Raw genomic sequence first — 25,348 nt, 5'->3', positions numbered from 1 at the left:
AATTATTTCACAATCAAAATATTTTATAACAACATGACAAGATTTTTAACCATGGATATGAACTTGTAAATCAACTTTGTTACAATATCATGGCTTATCAATACCACATGACAAAAAACCATAACTTATTTCATAGTAAAAATATTTTATTTTAATTTAATTTTACAACATTTTTTTAATTGAATCTAAAAGGGAAAATGTTACAATTTGAGATGTATCTAAACCCTCTATCCTCACGACTACTAAAAATATTCCCATGGAAATTAAATTAAGGTTTTAATAAAATTAAGCTAAGATGGATCTATGTGAGTTCTTTATATATGCAAGAAAATTCACTAACTATAATACATTAAATATAGTGCATGATCTTTTTAAAGTTTTTCATTATTTTATTTTATTTTGCAAGATTAATCCAAAATATAGGTTTAATATTTTACAACCAATTAAGTTTTTTTAATTTGGATATTTTCTTAAACACAACACAATGTGATCAAATTTAAGAGAGAGTTGGGGAGGGGGCGGAGAGAGGGAGGGAGATAGTGAAAAAGTTGGAGGATAGAGAGAGAGAGAGAGAGAGAGAAAGAGAGAGTGATGGGAGGGAGAGAGAGTGAGGTGGGAGAGAGGGAGCGAGATGAAGGAAGAGATGAGAGAGAGAGAGAGATGGAGTTGGAGTGGGAGAGAGAGCTAGGAAAGAACAATGACATAGAGATATAAAGGTGGAGAGAGAGAGGAGTGAGAAGGGAGAGATGGAGAGAGAGTGAGGGAGAGAGGAGAGGAGGGAAGAAAATGAAGAGGAGAGGATAGAGATAGCAAGAGAAGGGGAAGGGAGAGTGATGGGGACATAGATATGTAGAAGGGCAGGGAGGGAGGGAGATAGTGATAGAGTTGGATGGAAGAGAGAGAGAGAGATAGATGGAGAGATTGATTTGCGGCGGGGAGAGAGAGGCAGGTGGGAGATAAGGTATACAAAGGCAAGAAGATAGAGATGAGGAGAGAGAGATGGAATTGGAGGGGGTAGGAGAGGAAAGGAACAAGAAAAAGATAGAGGGATAAAGGTGGAGAGAGATAGGAGGTGAAAAGGGAGTCATGGAGAGATGTGAGGGAGAAAGGAGAGAGGGAGGGAAAGATAGAATGATATAGATAGAGAGGGAGAGAGAGTGTGTGTGTGTTTGGGGGCTGATATAGAGAGAGGGAACAACAAAAGAGACACAAATACAAATATAGATATTATATAGTATTATATAGCCAACCTAGATCCATATTAACCCTATAACTATCAAGTGCCCACAAGGATCCAATCTCTCTAGGTGCAAACATTTCCTCATGTTTTGTACTAGAAAAAAAAGTTCACACCTCGAGAGATTGGACCCCTCTCGGCAATTGATAGATCCGGGGTTAAGATTGATCTAAGTCAATTAATATGAAATTCAAGTAGTTTTTATTTGATATTATAGTCTTAAAAATTAAAATTTTCCTTCAAATTAATTTCAAATTGGAACTAGATCCAATTAGGTTCAATGAATAGGCTTTTAAAAAATACATTAATTTTTTTTTTATTAAAAATATATATTTTTAAAATTAAAAATTATTAGAGATAAATAATGCAAAGTTGGCACACCTATACCCCATCTGAGGATGAAGAAGTGTTTAAGGATGGATAACCTTTCAACCAATCTTTAACAACCTTTCAATCTCCTATCACTTGTAAGTTTAGATTTCTTGACACTATTAATATGACTAACATAAAAAATGGATTCATATTATCATAGTACTTGTTAGGTAGTTGTATTTTTTTTCTTAGACTAAATTAGTCATTCATGTTAATCATTTTTAGTTGTATTACTTATTAGCTAGTCACATATTTTAACCCAAGAATAAATTAGTGATTTACGTTAGTAGTTTTTAGTTCATTCACTTAAGATTGCTCATTTTTTGTAGTATTTTTCTTGGAAAAGCTATGGTGACTAACATTTTTAGCCACCTAGTCACTAATTGCTCATTTTATACTAGTGGAAGTATTCTTTGAGCTTCTTTCCAATGAATTTCATGTGATTTTTACATAAACCAAGCAATAATGTCAACATCAGAGGAGTAGTCAGGACGGGTATGGGTCAGATACAAAAGTTTTCCAACAAGTTGACGGTATAAGGTATCATCATCTTTAGGGGAAGTACAGGTCACTGAAAGTTTGTCTCTAGACTGAAAGGGAGAAGGGGTTGGCTTAAAACCTTCCATGTGAAAGTGGCCTAGAAGATTACTTGGATACTTAGACTAGGAAAGGGAAATACCTTCTTTGGATTCCAAGAGTTGAAGACCAAGAAAATAATGCAAGTGTCCTAAGTCTATAATTTCAAACTACTTTTTAAGGATAGAATTCACATGGTTTACAAGGTTGGGATCACTACCAATATGGATAACATCATCAACATAAAGAACAATAATGATAAGAGACTTACCCACTTTCTTGGTTGAGACAATATTGTCAGAATGACACCTAGAAAAGATGGTATCTAAAAGGAATCTATCCATTTTGGCATACCAATCCCGAGGGGCTTGCATGAGACCATAAAAGGATTTCTTAAGCCGACATACAAGAATTGAGACTATTTGTATAAAGTTAGGAGGTTGTTTCATATAGATTTAGTCATGAAAGTCCCCATGCAAGTAGGCAGATTTAACATCCATTTGATGGACTTCCGATTTGAAAGAGGCAGTAAGGGAAAGAACGAGGCTGATAGAGTTCATTTTGGCAATAGTGGAGAAGGTTTTAATATAGTCAATTCCTTCAACTTATGAAAAATCCTTAGCAACAAGACGAGCTTTATGTTTATCAACTTTTCCATTTGGTCCAAACATGGCTCTCTAAACCCATTTGCATCTAACGAGTTTTCGTCCCTTTGGAAGAGGAACAAGGTCCCATGTATCACTTTCCAATATTGAATGATATTCTTCATTCATAACTGCACCCCGAACTGGATGGCCTGAAGCTTTTGCAAAGGTTTCAGGATCATAATTGGTTTAATTTTCAGCCAGTAAAGAAGAGTCTCTATCAAACTGAGAACTTTTTCGATGATGATATATAGGATCACCTACTACATCCCGAGTACCACAAACCCATTTTGGAAGCTGAGGAGCTAGAGGAGGATCATGGGAAGGTGGGGGAGGATTTTCATCCTCGCTCATCTAAAGAAGAAATATTTATAGAAGTAGAAGGGATAGAGAGAGGTGGCAGATCCACCAAACTAGGCTCGTAGGCCAATATATTTTCAGTAAATTTTACATCTCATCTAATGATAACATTTTGAACTTAGGTTTAAGAAGTCTATATCCTTTGAAATCTTTAGAATATCCATCAAAAATAATTTTTTCATTCTTAGTTTTTAAGGCTTTATGTTTCTCATCTAGAATATGGGTCCATGCTTCACTTCCAAAACCACGAAAGTGACTTGCATCTGGTTTAATTAAGCGCGTTCTTCTTTTGGAGTGATATTTTTTAAAGCCTTAGTAGGAGTGTAATTTACTATGTAATCGACATAGTTAATTGCTTCTACACAAAATTTAAGACGAAGTCCTTTAGATTGAAGCATACCGTTAACCATCTCTTTTAAGCTACAATTCTTCCTTTCAACAACACCATTTTGCTGTGGAATGTATGGAACAATATGTTGCAAATGAATTCCATGCTCAATGCAAAAGTTGATGAATTTGTTGTTAACATATTATCCACCATTATCATATCTTAGCTTAAGAATTTGATGTCCAGATTGTTTCTAAAAAAAGGCCTTAAAGGTGATGAACATGTTAAAGACTTCACTCTTGAGTTTTAAAAATTATACGCAAGTGTGTATTGAGAAATCATCAATGAAAATTAATAAATACTTGTAGCCATAGAATGAAACAACTAGAAGTTGACCACATAAATCACTATGCACAAGCTGTAAAGGGGAGGCATTCCAAGAGGCACATTTTTCAAAACTATCCCGGTGATGTTTCCTGAGTACACATTCGGAAAAAACACCATCTCTGCAAGATACCATAGGAAGACCTGTCACCATATTTTCTTTAATAGATTTTAAAGGGAGCGATAGTTTAAGTGACCAAATCTCTCATGCCAAAGTTTTATCACTTCATCATTATGAGTAAAAAATACTTCGAGAAGATTTGATGACCCAAATTTGTTAAACTTATACAACATTGTAGAATCATTAACAATGTTAGTAGCTAAAATATGTCTAGGATCTCTGAAGTCCTTAATTACAACATCATGAGGTGAAAATTGAATGATTTTAACTTCACCTGAATGAGTTATCTAATATACATATAGAAGGTTGTAGGATAAGGTAGGAACACATAATACATCATTAAATTTACCATTGTCTAGATGAATAGTTCCAGTCCCTATAAAACATAGAGATCTATCATCACCAACATATATATTTTTGGTATTACAATCATTTAAAGAAGAAAACATGGATTTGTTCTTGGCCATGTGATAATAAGCTCTAGTGTTAATGAGCCACTCATGAGAATGAGAAGAAGAAGATACATTTATTGCATGACTAGACCAAGATGCTTGAAAACCTGTTGTAGCTAGAACAACCACCCTCCAAAATATTTCATTAGCCCATTTTCGAGCCTCCCTACCAACCTTGCACAACACTTTGTATTTCTCATCAAGTACACAAGCTTTAGTGCTTTTCATGCACAAAGGTAGCCTGTCGAGCACATCTTGGTCCATTTCCCTCACAGGCTGTTCACTGATCCAAAAGGGATCCAAAACACCCTCTAAGTCTTCAAATATTCAAAACTATCACATGAGCATAATTTTTGGAAAAGTCGGATAACACTATCGGGAGGAAAAAAAATAGAGAAACCATTAAAAAATAGAGCTATCGTTCACTTGGACAGGGATGCAGAGGAGTCGTCGGATTTGGCCGATCAACGATCCAGATCCGATCAGCAAATTACAATCGGTGGTGGCAAGCGGAGGCTATCAGAGGTTACTACATGGAATATGTGGCAGTGATCAGCGGGCTCAATGAGGACCATTGATCAAGCGTTGATCAACCACCCAATTTGCATTGCAATATCATGGTGGCAAACCCAGTGGAGTGCTTACGAACAACCCAGGGATATGTGCGATGTGTGATTGTGATAAATCGCATCACAACATCGCATCGGAATTACACAGAAGAGCGGGACTATATATATATGTATATATATATATATATATATATATATATATATATATATATATATCTATCTATCTATCTATCTATCTATCTATCTATCTATCTATATATATATATATATATATATATATATATATATATATATATATATATATATATATATATATATATATATATATATATATCTATCTATCTATCTATATATATATATATATATATATATATATATATATATATATATATATATATATCTATCTATCTATATATATATATATATATATATATATATATATAGATAGAGAGAGAGAGAGAGAGAGAGAGAGATAGATAGATACATACATACATACATACATATATACATATATATGCTGCGATAGCCAGACCCAATCAAATTATAAACGATATTTGATATATTTTCAAGTCTCGAAAAAGGGCTTTTCCAATGTAAATCACATTTTCATAAATAAACGAAAAAACAAAAGAAAATGCATTGATGCGATGAAACTGAACCTGAAAGGGTTTATGGATGCATTTGTATAACTTTTCAAGTCCACATAAAGCCATTTTTATGGGATTTCTATGTTTTAATGTATTTTTAAATATAAAAGGAAAACCACAAAACAGGCGGGATTTCGGGAGGATTGAAGGCAATAAGAGGTTTTGGCCGGGCTCTTCCCGAGCTCGTACATTGTCTGCCATGTGTCCAAGCCCTGGAGAGAGAAAACCACTCCTTTCGGGCGGCTAACTCCCGTACGCATGGGCCACACGAAATGAACCATAGCCGTTGGATCTAGATTTTCCAGATCAACGGTGGAGATGCAATAAGCGACATAAAGGAGGACCCGATAGGAGTTATAAAGGGAATTTATAGTATTTCAAGTCCGATGAACAATGTTTTGGTATATTTTCCCATGTTTTGCAGTGTTTCTCTATCTAAACAGAAACCAATTTTTTTGATGTTTTCAAAGACCCGATGGCCCATTCTATTACAGAACAGGTGGTCACCATCAATGAAAGCATTTAGCAATGATTGCTAATGCTCATAGGGATATCCGAGCGGACATTTGTTAGAGAGCCAGAGAGCCCGAGAAGGGGAAATGAACAGACAACACTGATTGGCTTTAAAGCCATAGAAGATAGAATACAGAGGACAGGAAGAAGAAGTGTTGAAACATAGATCAAACAGAGATAGAAATTCAGTGAGGAGAGTCTGTGTACTCAGAAAGACTTGGGGGATCCAAGTAAAGCCTTATTGTTCTGTATTTGTTGTGTGAGACTCAAATTGAGCTCACTTTTGTAAAAACTCTACTTCTGAATACATATTAGAGAGGTCACAACTGAAGATTGGAGTAGGAGACGTAGCCGAGGAGTGTTGGGAAAACTCCTTATTAACATTGTTGTGTTTATGAGTGTTGTCTAATATGTTCTTTAACTACTTCATTATCTATGTATTTCACAATCTTATCGATCCATTGCAAAAATTAACATAGGAAAATCCATGCACATAAGTCTGTAATACCTTAATAATTTTCTAAGATATCATTATCAGATCAAGTGGTATCAGAGCTTTAGGTTTGCTAAGGTTAGAGAAGCTTGTGTTGGATTGTTGAATGCTAACTAGGTCATAGCTCAAATTAGGAGAAGGAGAACTGGTTGAAGCTAACCTAGGAATTGGATGAGTCTACCCTAGGAGGAAATGGCAGAAGAAATTCCCTTGGAATCAGACTCTCATAGTTTCATGAATGAGAGCCATGGTGGAAGAAATATATCGAGAATTTAAGTAAGCTCGAGGTGAGAGTCCTTCAACCTCCAAACAAGACAAAGGAATAGAGGAACCTCTTCTGGATGGAAATCCAAAAGGCAAAGGGAAATGCGAAAATCCTCCTCTATCAACACCTCCTTCTAGCCCTGAAAATAAAAAGAAGAAAATATCTTTGATTAAATTAGATGTAAAATTTGATTTGCCAGTCTATGATAGAGAATTAAATGCAGAAAATCTAGATAATTGGATTAGAGAGATTAATGTGTATTGCAGGGTGCAGAACATTGATTCATAAAGGAGTAAAATTCAGCTGGATAGCCTACGCCTTGGAGGAACTGCCCTAGTGTGGTGGGAAGGAAGGACCCAAGCTGATTTGAAGAAGCATGGTAAAACTCTTTCTACATGGAGTGAATTTGTTTCTACCCTTAAAAAATAGTTCTATCCACTAGCTTCCATGCAGCAAGCGATGATGCATTGGCAAACTCTTCGCCAATTAAAGCGGCAAAGAGTACAAAGCTATACCCAAGAATTTAGAGAAAGAGATTTAATTCTAGGCATTTCTCTAGTCTCACCTCAAACTTTGTTGAATTATATAGGTGGTCTGCATATCTATTTGAGGCACAACATTCTCATGTTTAACCATACTAGCATAGATGAGGTATCCATTCAGGATACACATCTAGAGGCTAGAGGCAAGAATGTGAACACAGATATTGGGGGATCATCAAAACCCACTACAAGAAAGAACAAAGAAAAGAAGAAGCAAAAATGGAAAGAGAGGAAGGAAAAGACTCTATAGAAAGCTAAACCTTCATGCACTCACTACAAGAAGGATGGGCATGATGATGAACACTATTGGTCTTTGCATCCAGAGCTAAAACCCAAGAAGATCAATGGAAAGAAGGAGTTTTATTATTGCTACTATTCAGAAGGATTTGGGGTCAGACTCGGGGGATGAAACAATAGTCACAGCCACAGCTATAAAAGGTTATCCGATTTAGAGAATGCAGAGATCGAGAAGTAGGTACAGGAGCTCCTCAAGAGAGGGTTCATAAGACCAAGAACATCACCATGTGGATCTCCAATCATGTTGGTGAGAAAGGAAGATGGTTCGTGGAGGATGTGCATTGATTACAGAGCACTGAATAAAATAATGATAAAGAATCATTATTCTCTTCCTCGCATTGATGATCTATTAGATCAATTAAAATGAGTTGTTTAGTTTTCCAAGTTAGACTTGCGTAGTGGCTACCATCAGGTCACAGTAGCAGAACAAGATGCATGGAAGACTGCTTTCAAAACAAAGTACGAGCTGTATGAATGGCTTGTTGTGCCTTTTGGCTTAACTAATGCTCTTGCCACCTTCATGAGAGTTATGATTGATGTACTCAGGCCTTTTATTGATGATTTTGTAAATGTATATTTAGAGGACATTCTCATTTTCAGTAAAACATGGGAAGACCATTTGAAGGATGTAAATCAGACTTTAGATGTTTTGAAAAGAGAAAATCTCTATGTGAAATTGTCAAAATGTGAATTTAGGAAAACATCTTTAAATTATTTGGGTCACATTATAGGGGGTGGTGAATTGAAGATAAATCCCTCTAAGGTTGAAGTCATTGTAAACTAGTCTAAACCCAAATTTGCTACAGAAGTTAGAAGCTTCCTAGGAGTAGCACAATATTGGAGAAAGTTTATTGATAACTTTTCCTTGATTGCAGCTCCCTTACATGCTTTGTCAAGATTGAACAAGGTATTTTGGTGGGGAGGAAAAAAACAGAAAGCCTTGGACACCTCGAAAGAGAAAATTAGTACAACACCAATACTAGCATTGCCAGATCTTCAAAGACCATTTGAGATTGAAATAGATGCCAGTGACTATGCCATGGGAGCAGTATTAATGCAACATGGTAAACCCATATGATATCATTCTGAGACATTTAATTCTATAGTAGTTAATTATCCCACATATGATAAAGAATTGTATGCATTAGTGCAAAGTGTGAAAAAGTGGAAACATATTTGCAATAATTTTGGTCATGAAGACTCTGAATGCAGGAGCAGGTTTCAGGAGAAAAAGGAACAAGAAGGGAAAAAGGAACAAGGCATAAGCACCAAAACATCGAGAATAAAGGAACCTCAAACAGAAAGATGTGGGATAGCATTTTATGCAGAAGGATAGGAAAATATATGGTACATTGACAGTGGATGTTCGAAACATATGACAGGTGATAAAGAAAAACTTGAATCTTATTCTACTTTAGAAAAAGGAAAGAAAGTTTCTTTTGGAAATGATACTCCTGCAACTATAAAAGGAAAAGGTATTGCTCCTTTAAAAGAAAAGGTCAAGGCTGGAAATGTTTTGTATGTTGATGGATTGAAGCATAATCTACTAAGTGTCAGCCAGATGTGTGATCAAAGAACCGAGGTTATTTTCAGATCAAATGGATGTCTCGTTCGTAATCTTGATACAGGTAAAACAGTTCTCAAAGGCAAAAGAACACCAAACAATCTGTACATATTTGAAGAAGGACAACAACAATGCTATCTAAGCAAGGATGAAGAGCACTGGTTATGGCATCGAAGGTTGGGACATCTAAGCTTCTCACAAATAAGGAAAGCATGCAAATATCAGGCAGTTCGCGATCTTCCAAATATCAAAATTCCTGACAACACCATATGCAGATCATGTCAGTTTGGAAAACAAACCAGGACTAACTTTCCAGAGAAAGAAGGATCAGCTAGCATGCCTCTTGAGCTAGTACATACAGATACATGTGGTCCATTCAGGAAAAGAACACCTAGAGGAGAGGAATACTTGATATTATTTATTGACGATTTCTCCAGGTTTGTCTGGTTAGGACTTATGAAGCACAAAGATGAGGCATTCGAAAAATTCAAGTCCTTCAAAGCCTTGGTTGAAAATGAATCAGGTCACAAAATTAAGTGCCTCAGATCCGACAGAGGCGGGGAATTTACTTCAAATGAATTTTTCGATTTCTGTGATGAACATGGGATAAGGAGAGAATTCTCTACAGCTAGAACTCCTCAGCAAAATGGAGTTGTTGAAAGAATGAACAGAACAATCCAACAAATGGCTCGTGCTATGCTTGATGAATCAGGAACTCCCGCAACTTTCTGGGGTGAAGCTGCACATGCTGCGGTTATTATTCTCAACAAGACAAATGTCCGGGTGAACAGCACTCAAACTCCTCATGAGCTCTGGAGTGGTAAAACTCCTTCGGTAAAGCACTTCAAAATCTTTGGGAGCAAATGCTATATCAAGAATACTGATGAGCAGCTTGGCAAACTTGAACCTAGAGCAGATGAAGGCATTCTTCTTGGCTATTCTCCACATAGCAAAGCATACAAATGCTACAATAAAAGACTTGGCAGAATTGTTGACAGCATTGATGTAGTGGTTGATGAGAAGGGATATATTCCTAGGCAAGTACATCATGAAGATATAGAAGAAGATGAAGGCTACCCTCAAAGGCAGAATGATGAAGAAGAAGAACCCCAAGGAGAACCTCAAGAAGAACCAGAGGAGCAGACAAGAATAGAAGAGAAAACTCCATCCAGATATGTTCAGAAGAATCATCCAGAATCTCAGATTGTGGGGAAGAAAGAAGCAGGTGTACAAACAAGAAGAACAGTTGCAGAAGCCTCAAGCTATTTGGCATTACTCTCCTCTGCTGAACCACAAAATGTGAAAGAAGCATGCAAAGATGAATGTTGGGTGAAAGCAATGAATGAAGAACTTGAGCAAATCGAAAAGAACAACACTTGGGAGCTGGTTCCTAGACCAAAGGATAAGAATGTTATCGGAACAAAATGGGTCTTCAAAAATAAATTGAATGAAAATGGAGAAGTAATTAGAAACAAAGCCAGACTTGTTTGTAAAGGGTATGCGCAGCAAGAAGGAATAGACTTTGAAGAAACTTTTGCTCCTGTTGCAAGACTTGAGGCCATTCGAATGTTCCTTCCTCTCTCAAGTTTTCAAAACTTCAAAGTATTTCAAATGGACGTGAAATCAACCTTTCTGAATGGAGACTTGGAAGAAGAAGTGTACATTGAATAGCCAGATGGGTTCATTCTTGGAAATGATCCAAATCTTGTATGTCGATTGAAAAAGGCTCTCTATGGTCTCAAACAAGCTCCAAGGGCTTGGTACTACCGGTTGGACAAATATCTTCATCAACAAGGTTTCTCAAAAGGTTCAGCAGATAGCAATCTGTATATAAAAGTTGAAAATGACAAATTGCTAATACTTGTTGTGTATGTAGATGACATTATTTTTGGCAGCAATGAAGAAGCTATGAGTCAAAGCTTTGCCTCGGTCATGCAGAAAGAATTTGAAATGTCCTTGCTAGGAGAACTGATATATTTCCTTGGTTTACAAATCCAACAAAAGGAAGGAGGAATCTTTGTATCTCAAACCAAGTATCTCAAGCAGATTTTGAAGAAATATGGCATGGAAGATGCAAAACCAGTATGTACACCCATGGTCACAGGATGTAGTCTCAGTGCAAATGATGAATCTGTGGCAGTACATCAACCAACCTACAGATCTATGATTGGAAGTTTACTATATTTGACAGGTACCCGACCGGACATCATGCATGCAGTTGGAATAGTTGGAAGATTTCAGGCAAATCCGAAGGAGACTCATCTTCAGGCAGTAAAGAGAATTTTCAAATATCTTCAAGGGACTCAAAATTATGGCTTATGGTATCCTAGAGATACAGATCTTACTCTTCATGCTTATACAGATGCAGATTGGGCCGGAAGCGTGGATGACAGGAAAAGCACAAGTGGTGGTGCGTTCTTTATGGGTTCCAGACTGGTATCTTGGTTCAGCAAGAAACAGAGTTCGATTGCCTTGTCTACAGCTGAAGCGGAATATGTTGCTGTTGCATCTTGTTGCACTCAACTCCTTTGGATGATGCAGACTTTGCAGGATTTTCACATCACTTGTACACCACCTATTCCCATCTTATGTGATAACACAAGTGCAATCAGCATCTCAAAGAATCCGGTTATGCATTCAAAAACCAAGCACATACCAATCAAGTACCATTTTCTCCGGGAACAAGTGCTTGAACAGAAAGTCAAGTTGGAGTATGTTCCTTCCAAGGAACAAGTTGCTGATATTCTTACCAAACCATTGCCCAGGGACACGTTTGAATACCTCAGGCAAAAGCTGGGGATTGTTGATGCATCATCTTGTTGAATCTCTTCTTATTGGTGGTACAGGCTCAGGGGGAGCACATAATGCATTGTTGGCATTATGGAGAAGGAGATCTTAGAAATAGCTGCAATATGTCTCTATCTCTTTCATGGTGATGCGTTGCTGCAAATCTAGTTCATATTCAGGGGGAGCATGAGCTTAGGGGGAGCATACCCTTTGCCCTTGATGTCAAAGGGGGAGAATGAAGCTGAAGTTTGTGAGGTTGCCATCAAGTCCAAAGGGGGAGATTGTTGGCATTATGTTTTCTGGTATGACTGTATGTTACAGATGTTGTACTTGATGGCAACTCCAGTGGTAAGGCTCTCAGTTTGTTGAAAATTAAGAAGGACGCAGGCAATCGGTTCAGAAAGTGCGTCCCCGCAGGTATACCATGCAGAACCCGCGTCCAAGAACGCAGGCCAACCGTTCAGGAGGTGCGTCCACCCAGTGCACACATTTCAAGGCAGAGAAAAAGCACGTGGGGGCTTCTTGTGTGGTATCTAGCCGACGGTTTTGTGTTTCTATGGTGTCAGCTCGTGGTATTGTTCCATGTTTTGAGGAGGAGCTTGCCTATATAAAGCAAAGGAGCTCATTTGGATTAGGCATGTCTTTGGTTGAATATCTTATTTGGTGAGATCTAGTCCAGATCTAAGAGGGCGAATCTTCTAATGGACTGTGATCTCTATGGCGCATGATCAGATCTGTAGAGCTGACTGTTTGGGTTAGTCCTGAAGTCTTCATATCATTTATATCTGAAAGGACGCAGGTTCAGTGAAGGGAAAGTGCGCCAGGACGCAGGTACTGCAAAGGCCAAGTGCGCCGGGACGCAACGCAGCAGAGAGAGACCTACGTGGGGACGCAGGGCAGACGTGGCTCAGGTGCGTCCCTGAGGTAAAAGGCGCGGCGCGATAGTGTCTCTGAGTGCGTCTTTGGGGTAACAGGACGCGGCACGATAGTGTTCTTGGGTGCGTCCCTGTAGCAAAAGGACGATGTGCAGTTGAAGGCACAGTGCGTGGACACGCAGCGCAGCAGAAGGATATCTTCGTGTGGACGCAGGGGAGCAGAAGGTTAACTGCGTCTGGTCGCAGGCCACAGAAAGAAAAACTGCGTCTCTGTTTTAAGATGTTTTGTTGATTGAAATTCTTTGTTGATAAGGTGTTCTGGGTTAGTTCTGTTATTGCTGATCTGATATCTGTAGTGGTCTATATCTGTTATGTACTTGCTGATCATCTGATGCTTTATGAAAAGAAGTAGGGGGTTGTAGCTCCCTTCAGGAGTAGACTGGAAAACGAGAAAGAGAGAGAGTTGTAGCTCTCTGCAGGTTGCAGCTTGCGTACTGGTAAAGGACTGCACCAGTACAAAATCATTGTAAAAGAAGTTTCTAAATTGAAAGAAGATAGAGACATATTGCAGCAGGTGGTTTTCACCCACATTGGGTTTCCACCTTACATCTTGTGTTCTTTGGTGTGACTATCTTTTTTTTTTCATGCTCATTATTTTATGGTACTGACATGCAAAAATAATTCAAAGATCAAATAAGGAAGATTTATTAATTTGCTTGATAATACTGATTCACCCCCCCTCTCAGTATTATTTCCAACAATTGGTATCAGAGCAGGTCCTTCAGAGAAGCTTGATCGCTTGAAGGTAGATCGTTCATCATGAGCAACTACGAGAGAGAAGCATCAATCAGGCCACCGATTTTTGATGGGACAAACTTCAATTATTGGAAGGTAAGAGTTACTGCATATCTTCAATCTCTTGGTACAGAAGTTTGGGACATTGTAGAAACAGGCTATGCTTTTCTTTCAGCTACTCCTACAGATCCAGCTGAGAAAAAGAAGTATGAAACAAATGCAAAAGCAGTCAGTACTCTATTAGGAAGTATATCCCAAACAGAATTCATGAAGGTAATGCACTTCAAATCAGCAAAAGAGATATGGGACAAAATGGTCACGAGCTATGAAGGAGATGAACAGGTAAAACAAGCTAAACTTCAAACTCTCAGGATTCAATATGAGACTCTCAAGATGTATAATGATGAAAGTGTGGCTAATTATTTTCTTCGGGTAGATGAGATTGTTAATTGTATGAAAAATTTGGGTGAAGAAATAAAAGAGGCTATAGTAGTTCAAAAGATTCTAAGATCATTATCCCCCAAGTTTGAATCTAAAGTATCTGCAATAGAAGAAAAGGAAAATCTCCATTTTCTCACTATGTCTCAGCTACATGGAATTCTAACTGCTTATGAAATGAGAAAGGGAGGTCCATCAGACAGAAGGGAAGCTGCTTTTAAGGCATCAGGCAAAGAAGATTACTATGAAGCAAGCCATGTTCCAGAAGAAGAGGAAGAAGAATCAAATTTTGTCAGAAATCTTCAAAGGGGTTCTGGAAGGTTCAGAGGTAAGCTACCTTTCAAATGCTTTGCTTGTGGAAGAGTAGGTCATTATGCTGCAAAATGTCCTTATAAGGATAAAGGAAAGGAACCTGCTAGATGGAACAAGAAACAAAGTGCAAATAAGAAAAGCTACTACACCCATGAAGATAGTGATGGCTTATCAAACAGTGATGAAGATGAACAAGGTAATAAATATAACTGTTAATGGCATTTGAAGATGATGATTATGAGGATGCTGTAGATGTGGATAATCTCTATGATGAAATTACTAGACTCAAGAGATGTATAGAAGAAAAGAATGTGATCATTGATACTCTACAATTTCAAATTGATGAAAAGGAAAAACATCTTGAAAAACTAGAAGGTGAAATTGTTGGTCTCAGAAAAGAAATTGAGAAAACAAAAGCTATTAATCTTAAGTTTGTCAAAGGATCTGAAACTTTGGATGAGATTATCAATGTGCAGCGGTCTCCTCTAAACAAGACAGGTTTGGGCTATAATGGAGAAACCTCTCAAGCATCCACCTCAAAAAGTTATCTTGATGCAGCAAGAAGAAATGAGCAAAAGAACAATGAAGATAATCAGGTAAAGCAGGGACGAATTACAAACAGAAACTATCAGGGGCAATCCATCTTAAGGGTGAACAAAAGCTACAACCAGCCACAGGTAAAATCTTCTCAGTTTGGTTCAAGAATAGATGAAAATAGAAATTACAATCAGTTGGCTGGTAGATTCAATAACCGCAGAAGCTTCTTCAATGGACAATGCTTTTCTTGCCATAACTTTGGTCACAAAGCAGCTCAATGTGTTGCATATAAAACAATCATGACTAGGGAAGCTCAAAAACAAAGAATTATGATTACAAAAAGGACCTATAACAACTTTTCGGCTCTTGAAAATGAAGTTGAATGTTCTATTTGCAATCATTTTGGTCATGAAGACTCTGAATGCAGGAGCAGGTTTCAGGAGAAAAAGGAACAAGAAGGGAAAAAGGAACAAGGCGCAAGCACCAAAACATGGAGAATAAAGGAACCTCAAACAGAAAGATGTGGGATAGCATTTTATGCAGAAGGACAGGAAAATCTATGGTACATTGACAGTGGATGTTCGCAACATATGACAGGTGATAAAGAAAAACTCAAATCTTATTCTACTTTAGAAAAAGGAAAGAAAGTTTCTTTTGGAAATGATACTCCTGCAACTATAAAAGGAAAAGGTATTGCTCCTTTAAAAGAAAAGGTCAAGGCTGGAAATGTTTTGTATGTTGATGGATTGAAGCATAATCTACTAAGTGTCAGCCAGATGTGTGATCAAAGAACCGAGGTTATTTTCAGATCAAATGGATGTCTTGTTCGTGATCTTGATACAGGTAAAACAGTTCTCAAAGGCAAAAGAACTCCAAATAATCTGTACATATTTGAAGAAGGACAACAACAATGCTATCTAAGCAAGGATGAAGAGCACTGGTTATGGCATCGAAGGTTGGGACATCTAAGCTTCTCACAAATAAGGAAAGCATGCAAATATCAGGCAGTTCGCGATCTTCCAGATATCAAAATTCCTGACAACACCATATGCAGATCATGTCAGTTTGGAAAACAAACCAGGACTAACTTTCCAGAGAAAGAAGGATCAGCTAGCATGCCTCTTGAGCTAGTACATACAGATACATGTGGTCCATTCAGGAAAAGAACACCTAGAGGAGAGGAATACTTGATATTATTTATTGACGATTTCTCCAGGTTTGTCTGGTTAGGACTTATGAAGCACAAAGATGAAGCATTCGAAAAATTCAAATCCTTCAAAGCCTTGGTTGAAAATGAATCAGGTCACAAAATTAAGTGCCTCAGATCCGACAGAGGTGGGGAATTTACTTCAAATGAATTTTTCGATTTCTGTGATGAACATGGGATAAGGAGAGAATTCTCTACAGCTAGAACTCCTCAGCAAAATGGAGTTGTTGAAAGAATGAACAGAACAATCCAACAAATGGCTCGTGCTATGCTTGATGAATCAGGAACTCCCGCAACTTTCTGGGGTGAAGCTGCACATGCTGCGGTTATTATTCTCAACAAGACAAATGTCCGGGTGAACAACACTCAAACTCCTCATGAGCTCTGGAGTGGTAAAACTCCTTCGGTAAAGCACTTCAAAATCTTTGGGAGCAAATGCTATATCAAGAATACTGATGAGCAGCTTGGCAAACTTGAACCTAGAGCAGATGAAGGCATTCTTCTTGGCTATTCTCCACATAGCAAAGCATACAAATGCTACAATAAAAGACTTGGCAGAATTGTTGACAGCATTGATGTAGTGGTTGATGAGAAGGGATATATTCCTAGGCAAGTACATCATGAAGATATAGAAGAAGATGAAGGCTACCCTCAAAGACAGAATGATGAAGAAGAAGAACCCCAAGGAGAACCTCAAGAAGAACCAGAGGAGCAGACAAGAATAGAAGAGAAAACTCCATCCAGATATGTTCAGAAGAATCATCCAGAATCTCAGATTGTGGGGCAGAAAGAAGCAGGTGTACAAACAAGAAGAACAGTTGCAGAAGCCTCAAGCTATTTGGCATTACTCTCCTCTACTGAACCACAAAATGTGAAAGAAGCATGCAAAGATGAATGTTGGGTGAAAGCAATGGATGAAGAACTTGAGCAAATCGAAAAGAACAACACTTGGGAGCTGGTTCCTAGACCAAAGGATAAGAATGTTATCGGAACAAAATGGGTCTTCAAAAATAAATTGAATGAAAATGGAGAAGTAATTAGAAACAAAGCCAGACTTGTTTGTAAAGGGTATGCGCAGCAAGAAGGAATAGACTTTGAAGAAATTTTGCTCCTGTTGCAAGACTTGAGGCCATCCGAATGTTCCTTGCTCTCTCAAGTTTTCAAAACTTCAAAGTATTTCAAATGGACGTGAAATCAGCCTTTCTGAATGGAGACTTGGAAGAAGAAGTGTACATTGAACAGCCAGATGGGTTCATTCTTGGAAATGATCCAAATCTTGTATGCGATTGAAAAAGGCTCTCTATGGTCTCAAACAAGCTCCAAGGGCTTGGTACTACCGGTTGGACAAATATCTTCATCAACAAGGTTTCTCAAAAGGTTCAGCAGATAGCAATCTGTATATAAAAGTTGAAAATGACAAATTGCTAATACTTGTTGTGTATGTAGATGACATTATTTTTGGCAGCAATGAAGAAGCTATGAGTCAAAGCTTTGCCTCGGTCATGCAGAAAGAATTTGAAATGTCCTTGCTAGGAGAACTGACATATTTCCTTGGTTTGCAAATCCAACAAAAGGAAGGAGGAATCTTTTTATCTCAAACCAAGTATCTCAAGCAGATTTTGAAGAAATATGGCATGGAAGATGCAAAACCAGTATGTACACCCATGGTCACAGGATGTAGTCTCAGTGCAAATGATGAATCTGCAGCAGTACATCAACCAACCTACAGATCTATGATTGGAAGTTTACTATATTTGACAGGTACCCGACCGGACATCATGCATGCAGTTGGAATAGTTGGAAGATTTCAGGCAAATCCGAAGGAGACTCATCTTCAGGCAGTAAAGAGAATTTTCAAATATCTTCAAGGGACTCAAAATTATGGCTTATGGTATCCTAGAGATACAGATCTTACTCTTCATGCTTATACAGATGCAGATTGGGCCGGAAGCGTGGATGACAGGAAAAGCACAAGTGGTGGTGCGTTCTTTATGGGTTCCAGACTGGTATCTTGGTTCAGCAAGAAACAGAGTTCGATTGCCTTGTCTACAGCTGAAGCGGAATATGTTGCTGCTGCATCTTGTTGCACTCAACTCCTTTGGATGATGCAGACTTTGCAGGATTTTCAAATCACTTGTACACCACCTATTCCCATCTTATGTGATAACACAAGTGCAATCAGCATCTCAAAGAATCCGGTTATGCATTCAAAAACCAAGCACATACCAATCAAGTACCATTTTCTCCGGGAACAAGTGCTTGAACAGAAAGTCAAGTTGGAGTATGTTCCTTCCAAGGAACAAGTTGCTGATATTCTTACCAAACCATTGCCCAGGGACATGTTTGAATACCTCAGGCAAAAGCTGGGGGTTGTTGATGCATCATCTTGTTGAATCTCTTCTTATTGGTGGTACAGGCTCAGGGGGAGCACATAATGCATTGTTGGCATTATGGAGAAGGAGATCTTAGAAATAGCTGCAATATGTCTCTATCTCTTTCATGGTGGTGCGTTGCTGCAGATCTGGTTCATATTCAGGGGGAGCATGAGCTTAGGGGGAGCATACCCTTTGCCCTTGATGTCAAAGGGGGAGAATGAAGCTGAAGTTTGTGAGGTTGCCATCAAGTCCAAAGGGGGAGATTGTTGGCATTATGTTTTTTGGTATGACTGTATGTTACAGATGTTGTACTTGATGGCAACTCCAGTGGTAAGGCTCTCAGTTTGTTGAAAATTAAGAAGGACGCAGGCAATCGGTTCAGAAAGTGCGTCCCCGCAGGTATACCATGCAGAACCCGCGTCCAAGGACGCAGGCCAACCGTTCAGGAGGTGCGTCCACCCAGTGCACACATTTCAAGGCAGAGAAAAAGCACGTGGGGGCTTCTTGTGTGGTATCTAGCCGACGGTTTTGTGTTTCTATGGTGTCGGCTCGTGGTATTGTTCCATGTTTTGAGGAGGAGCTTGCCTATATAAAGCAAAGGAGCTCATTTGGATTAGGCATGTCTTTGGTTGAATATCTTATTTGGTGAGATCTAGTCCAGATCTAAGAGGGCGAATCTTCTAATGGACTGTGATCTCTATGGCGCATGATCAGATTTGTAGATCTAACTGTTTGGGTTAGTCCTGAAGTCTTCATATCATTTATATCTGAAAGGACGCAGGTTCAGTGAAGGGAAAGTGCGCCGGGACGCAGGTACTGCAAAGGCCAAGTGCGTCGGGACGCAGCGCAACAGAGAGAGACCTGCGTGGGGATGCAGGGCAGACGTGGCTCAGGTGCGTCCGGGACGCAGCTCAGTAATGGAAGATCTGCGTGGGGATGCAGGACAGACCAGGTTCAGGTGCGTCCCTGAGGTAAAAGGCGCGGCGCGATAGTGTCTCTGAGTGCGTCTTTGGGGCAACAGGACGCGGCGCAAAAGGACGATGTGTAGTTGAAGGAACAGTGCGTGGGCACGCAGCGCAGCAGAAGGATATCTGCGTGTGGACGCAGGGGAGCAGAAGGTTAACTGCGTCTGGTCGCAGGCCACAGAAAGAAAAACTGCGTCTCTGTTTTAAGATGTTCTGTTGATTGAATTTCTCTGTTGATAAGGTGTTCTGGGTTAGTTCTGTTATTGCTGATCTGATATCTGTAGTGGTCTATATCTGTTATGTACTTGTTGATCATCTGATGCTTTATGAAAAGAAGTAGGGGGTTGTAGCTCCCTTCAGGAGTAGACTGGAAAACGAGAAAGAGAGAGAGTTGTAGCTCTCTGCAGGTTGTAGCCTGTGTACTGGTAAAGGATTGCATCAGTACAAAATCATTGTAAAAGAAGTTTCTAAATTGAAAGAAGATAGAGACATATTGCAGCAGGTGGTTTTCACCCACATTGGGTTTCCACCTTACATCTTGTGTTCTTTGGTGTGACTATCTGTTTTTTTTCATGCTCATTATTTTATGGTACTGACATGCAAAAATAATTCAAAGATCAAATAAGGAAGATTTATTAATTTGCTTGATATTACTGATTCACCCCCCCTCTCAGTATTATTTCCAACAATATATCTATATATATATATATATATCTATATATATATATATATATATATATATATATATATATATATATATATATATATATGATGCTATAATCGGACCCGATCAAATTATAAACGATATTTGATATATTTTCAAGTTCGGAAAAAGGGCCTTTTCAATGTAAATTGCATTTTCGTAAATAAACGAAAAACAAAAGAAAATTCACTGATCCGATGAAACCGGACCCAAAAGGGTTTATGGATGCAAATGTATAACATTTCAATTCTGCATAAAGCCATTTTTACAGGATTTCCATGTTTTAATGTATTTTCAAATATAAAAGAAAAACCATGAAACAGGCGGGATTTTTGGAGGACCGAATGTAGTAAGAGGATTTTTCCAGGCTCCACCCAAGCTCGTACACAGGCTGCCATGTGTCCAGGCCCTGGAGAGAGAAAACCACTCCTTTTGGGTGGTTCACTCCCATACATATGGGCCACCCAAAATGAACCACAACCATTGGATCTGGATCTTCCAGATCAATGGTGGAGATGTGATAAGCGACATAAAGGCGGACTTGATAGGAGTCATACGGGGAATTTATAGTATTTCAAGTTCGATGAAGAGTTTTTTGGTAGATTTTCTAGTGTTTTGCAATGTTTCTCTACATAAACAGAAAACATTGTTTCTAGTGATTTCAAAGGCTCGATGACCCATTCCATTACAGAATAGGTGGCCACCATTCCTGAAAGTGTTTAACAATGATTGCTAATTCTCAGAGGGGGATTTGAGCAGATAGAGGTCGGGGACCCAGAGAGACCAAGAAGGGGAAACGAACAGACAACGTTGATTGGCTTTAAAGCCACAAAAGATAGAAGACAGGAACAAGAAGTGCTAAGACATAGAGCAAACAGAGAAAGAGAGTGAGTGAGGAGAGTCTTTGTACTCAGAAAAACTTGGGGGATCCAATTAAAACCTTTTTGTTTTGTATCTATTGTGCGAGACTCAAATTGAGCTCACTTTTTAAAAAGCTCTACTTCTAAAGACATAATAGAGAGGTCACCACTGAAGGCTGGACCAAGAGACGTATCCCAGAAGTGTTGGTGAACTCCTTATTAAACATTGTATGTTAATGTGTGTTGCCTATTATGTTCTTTAATTGCTTCTTTGTCTATGTATTTCGCAATCTTATCGATCCATTGCACAAAGTAACATAGGCAAATCCATGCACATAAGTCTGTAATAGGTTAATAATTGTCTAAGATCTCATTATCACATCATTCACCGAGACTTAGTCCAGTTGCAGGCTGAGAAACTTTTCCTATAAAATTGGGCCTTTGTGGAGGGAAACCATCCTTCCCTCTATGGATTGCGCAATCCTCTCTAGCGGCCTACTAGGCTCCAGGATTGCGTAATCCTTCCAGTCAACACTTTCAGCAGGATTTGTGCAAATTTCCCCAGCAGGGTTGCTTAGTCGAGAATTTGCGCAAATCCTGGCAGCAGTTAGCTGCTCTGCCCACAAATTGTGCAAACCTTCTTGGTGGTAATCCCATCTCCTAGCCAAAAATGCGCATTTTTCTCAAGTAGTTGAGGAGCTACATGCATGATTAGTCTAATTGACTACTTCCACCTAGGACTGAGGAAACTTGACTTGCATGCATGATAGGAAAAGGCAACATGCAAAAGGCATCCCATGATTTAGGGAGCTATTTTTAGTAGCTGGGGGTTACATGTAAAGTTGTTTTAGAAGTTTCCCTCCAAGTGTCGCTCTTTCCTAGATTTGTGGCATGCGCGTCATGAGCCCAAACTTATTTATTCAACACATGAGAGATCATTCTTTCACATTGATCTTGAAGCTCTAACATCCCACAGAACATGCAAGACTCTTCAACACATCTAACTCAGTTATTCACAGGTAAGTTGCCTCAACTTGTCTTTTTCAGCATTTCTGTTGCTTTTTTTGTATTCACTTGTATGAATATTTTTTTCTTGATTTATTTGAACGCTTGCTATTGTTAACATGTATACTAGCTTGTCCTAGCTATGTTTCATTTTTTGTTGCTATCTCACTATTGTCACATGCATGAAACTGTTTTGCATGAATGTTCACCCAACTGACGAATTGCTTCACCCACATGCATGCTGATCTATTTTCTTAATGTTTCATTCATTTTTTGCATGCACTGTCAATCGCTTGGCCAACTGTAACACCCTTTTGATCTCTTGTCCGATTCTAGGCTGAGGGCTATTGGTTAGCATATTCATGACTGGATGGACAAATGAATCAATGAAGTCCTTATAAGTGAATGTAGTGGAGTACTTTTGGATCAAGCGTGTCCAATAAATAACTAATCTTTGAATTCCCTTGGTACCCAACTTCTGGATGTTGTCAAGGAATTTATCTGATTGATAATAGAAGAACATATGAAATAATATAGAAGAGTAATTGAAGACTCTTTCATTAGTTGATCTGGTGAACTGTTCATGCATCCTGTCTACAATCAACTAAACATAGTTGTAAATAACAACAGGAGGCTTGCCTAGGCTAGTGATGGAAAGGAAGGCTAGGACAACCTCATCCATGTGCTCATCTGTAGTGTATCCTAAGATGCAAGAGAGCATTGTAATAATTTGTCTGCCTCTCTCAGAAAAAATAGTGGTAGCATAAGGCGAACTATTTACGGGAGTATGACATTCCTCAATGATGAAAGTCTGGAAAATTTGGGCTATTCTAGGAAGGTTTAACTTGGTATAGATGCCAACAAGTCTCCAGTATATAGTGGGGTCTTGTTAGGGCTTGGTTGGACCTGTAACATTTGGTTAATGGATTTTATAGTGATGGTAAAAAACACTTGCTGGTTAGGGTTAACAATGGCTCTTTGGATGGGAACATAGCAAGCATGACAGAAGTGGATGATGTTTGGGAATGGGTGTACTTCTTGTAACAAATAATTAGGAAAATTAGACTCCCACAGGTGAAAGTCATCATTTTAGTTTAAGAATCTGACCTTACTCTAGCAGTGGAGCTTTAGAAGGTAGGTAAGGGAAGCTGTGTCTTTTATTTGGAAATCTTTGTCTGCTAATGCAAGGTGGTCGATCTCCAGGTGAGGGGTTTGTAGAGGTCTTAGATACAAAGAGGTTTGGAAAGCCATAATTGGGTGTAGAGATATGAATTAGGCTTGTAGTGGTTCTAGAAGTGAGGTTTAGGAGTTATAATATAGTGGTAGAGTAGTTACAGTCTAAAAAAGAAGGGATTTTAGGTATAAATAGGTTTCTTTTTCAATTAAGGGAATTTTCTTTAATCAATTCAATTAATTAAGCTTCCAATTAGGCCGTACATTTTCAAATTGAAGGGTCATTCTGGTTTTCCCAAGAATACCTAGGAATGGATGGTCTGGCTTACAAACTGGGTTCATTGGTGATTTCATAGGGTACGGTGGCTTCAATTGTCAACTGGTTGCTTCAATTAGGTGTCCGGAACTTCTTCAGGAGGAAAATGGTGGTCAATTTGGTTGCTTCAGGTTCAGTGTGTCGCAAATAGGTTAACAATAGTTTACAGTAAAAAATGCAAGAAAAGAGCAATTTGAGGCTTTTTTGACCTTTTAACGGGTAACAGTCACATTTTGGGACGGAAATTATGAATGAATAGTGGGAAATTTTCGACTTGGGCAGGAAGGTGGTTTTCTAGGCCATCGCACCGCTTTTGGAGGGCATGCAGTATTTTTCACGAGCACACGATCTCACCTGGTGCTGCCATGTAGCAAAACAATGCCTAGGAAAAACCATGAATCTTGTGTACTCTCGGGTTGTTATCGGCCAGATAATGAACCCGCGCGATATGGATGCACACCGTCAGATATGGGGGTACGAGATTGGATGGCTATCATGTGGTTAATATGCACGAAGGGAATTGGGAAAGGGATTTATGGGGCCCGAGGTTTAATTACACAAAAATTTAATTAATTAACTAATAAGGTTGGGATTTTTAACATAAGCAAGGTGTTAATAAAGTAGGATGATGGGTTATGTGGTAGGGTTTTTTAACCACACCAAGGGTTGGTGGGTTAAAAGAGTATTGGTGAAATGTGAAATGGGGGGGTTAATTAGATAATGTGGGGGCATAAAAACTTAGGACAAAGGGGTTTTTGAGGTTTTTGAAGGGAAATAGGGAAATTAACAAGGGGGGAAGTAGTATTTGCAATGGGGAATGGGTTTCACACTAGGGAAAAGGGGTTTTGGCTACAGGGATGATTTTTGAAAGGTAATTACTAGGGGAATGTGTGAAACCAAGGGGAAAGGGTCAAAATGAGGGGAAAAAGGGGATTTATAAGTGATGAAGGGATAATGGGGAAATTAGCAAATAAGCACATGGGGTATAGTGAAATGAGGGGAAGTTAGTTAAACCAGCTTGTGAATATCCTTTCTTTCTCATGAATCCTCCTGCACATGAAATATAAGATTAATCATGATAAATGAACTCTTTGACTTAGCAAACTTGTGCATTTGCAACATTTATTCTACCTACCCTTTATTTATCCTAACATGTTTTCTCCATTTTATTGGGTGCATTTGATCTTGCTAACCCTTTATTTCCTTTTCTTTTGACAAGAAAACTATCTAATTCTAACCTTATAACTTCCAATGGCTCAAATTACACTGATGAGCTCATTTTTATCCACTACCTAACTACAGCTCTGCCAAGGTTAAACAGTTTGGTTAGATCTTTTATTCTCTATCTATCAACATGAAATTTAAAGCATGAATGAGTCAAGATTAAGCTATTTGACCATCATGGATTGTGGCATTTCTGACAAGCTGCACATAACCTTATTTTGCATAATAAAGTAAAAACGTAATGGCACTTGAATTTGCACATTTTCATGATTTGTTTTATTTCATTTTGGGGTTCATATTTTTCACTTTTTCGATCTTTTTCTTTCTTTTTGTCCTTTGATTATCCTTTTAGGACATGCCCTCTTTACATTTTTTAACATTTAAGATGGAAAACATTTTGTAGAAAGAAAAA

Source organism: Pinus tabuliformis, chromosome 9 (assembly GCF_031772625.1).
Source record: "Pinus tabuliformis cultivar Carrire ecotype Pingquan chromosome 9, CPIR1, whole genome shotgun sequence".
Lineage (NCBI taxonomy): Eukaryota > Viridiplantae > Streptophyta > Pinopsida > Pinales > Pinaceae > Pinus > Pinus tabuliformis.
This window is presented reverse-complemented; position numbering follows the sequence as displayed.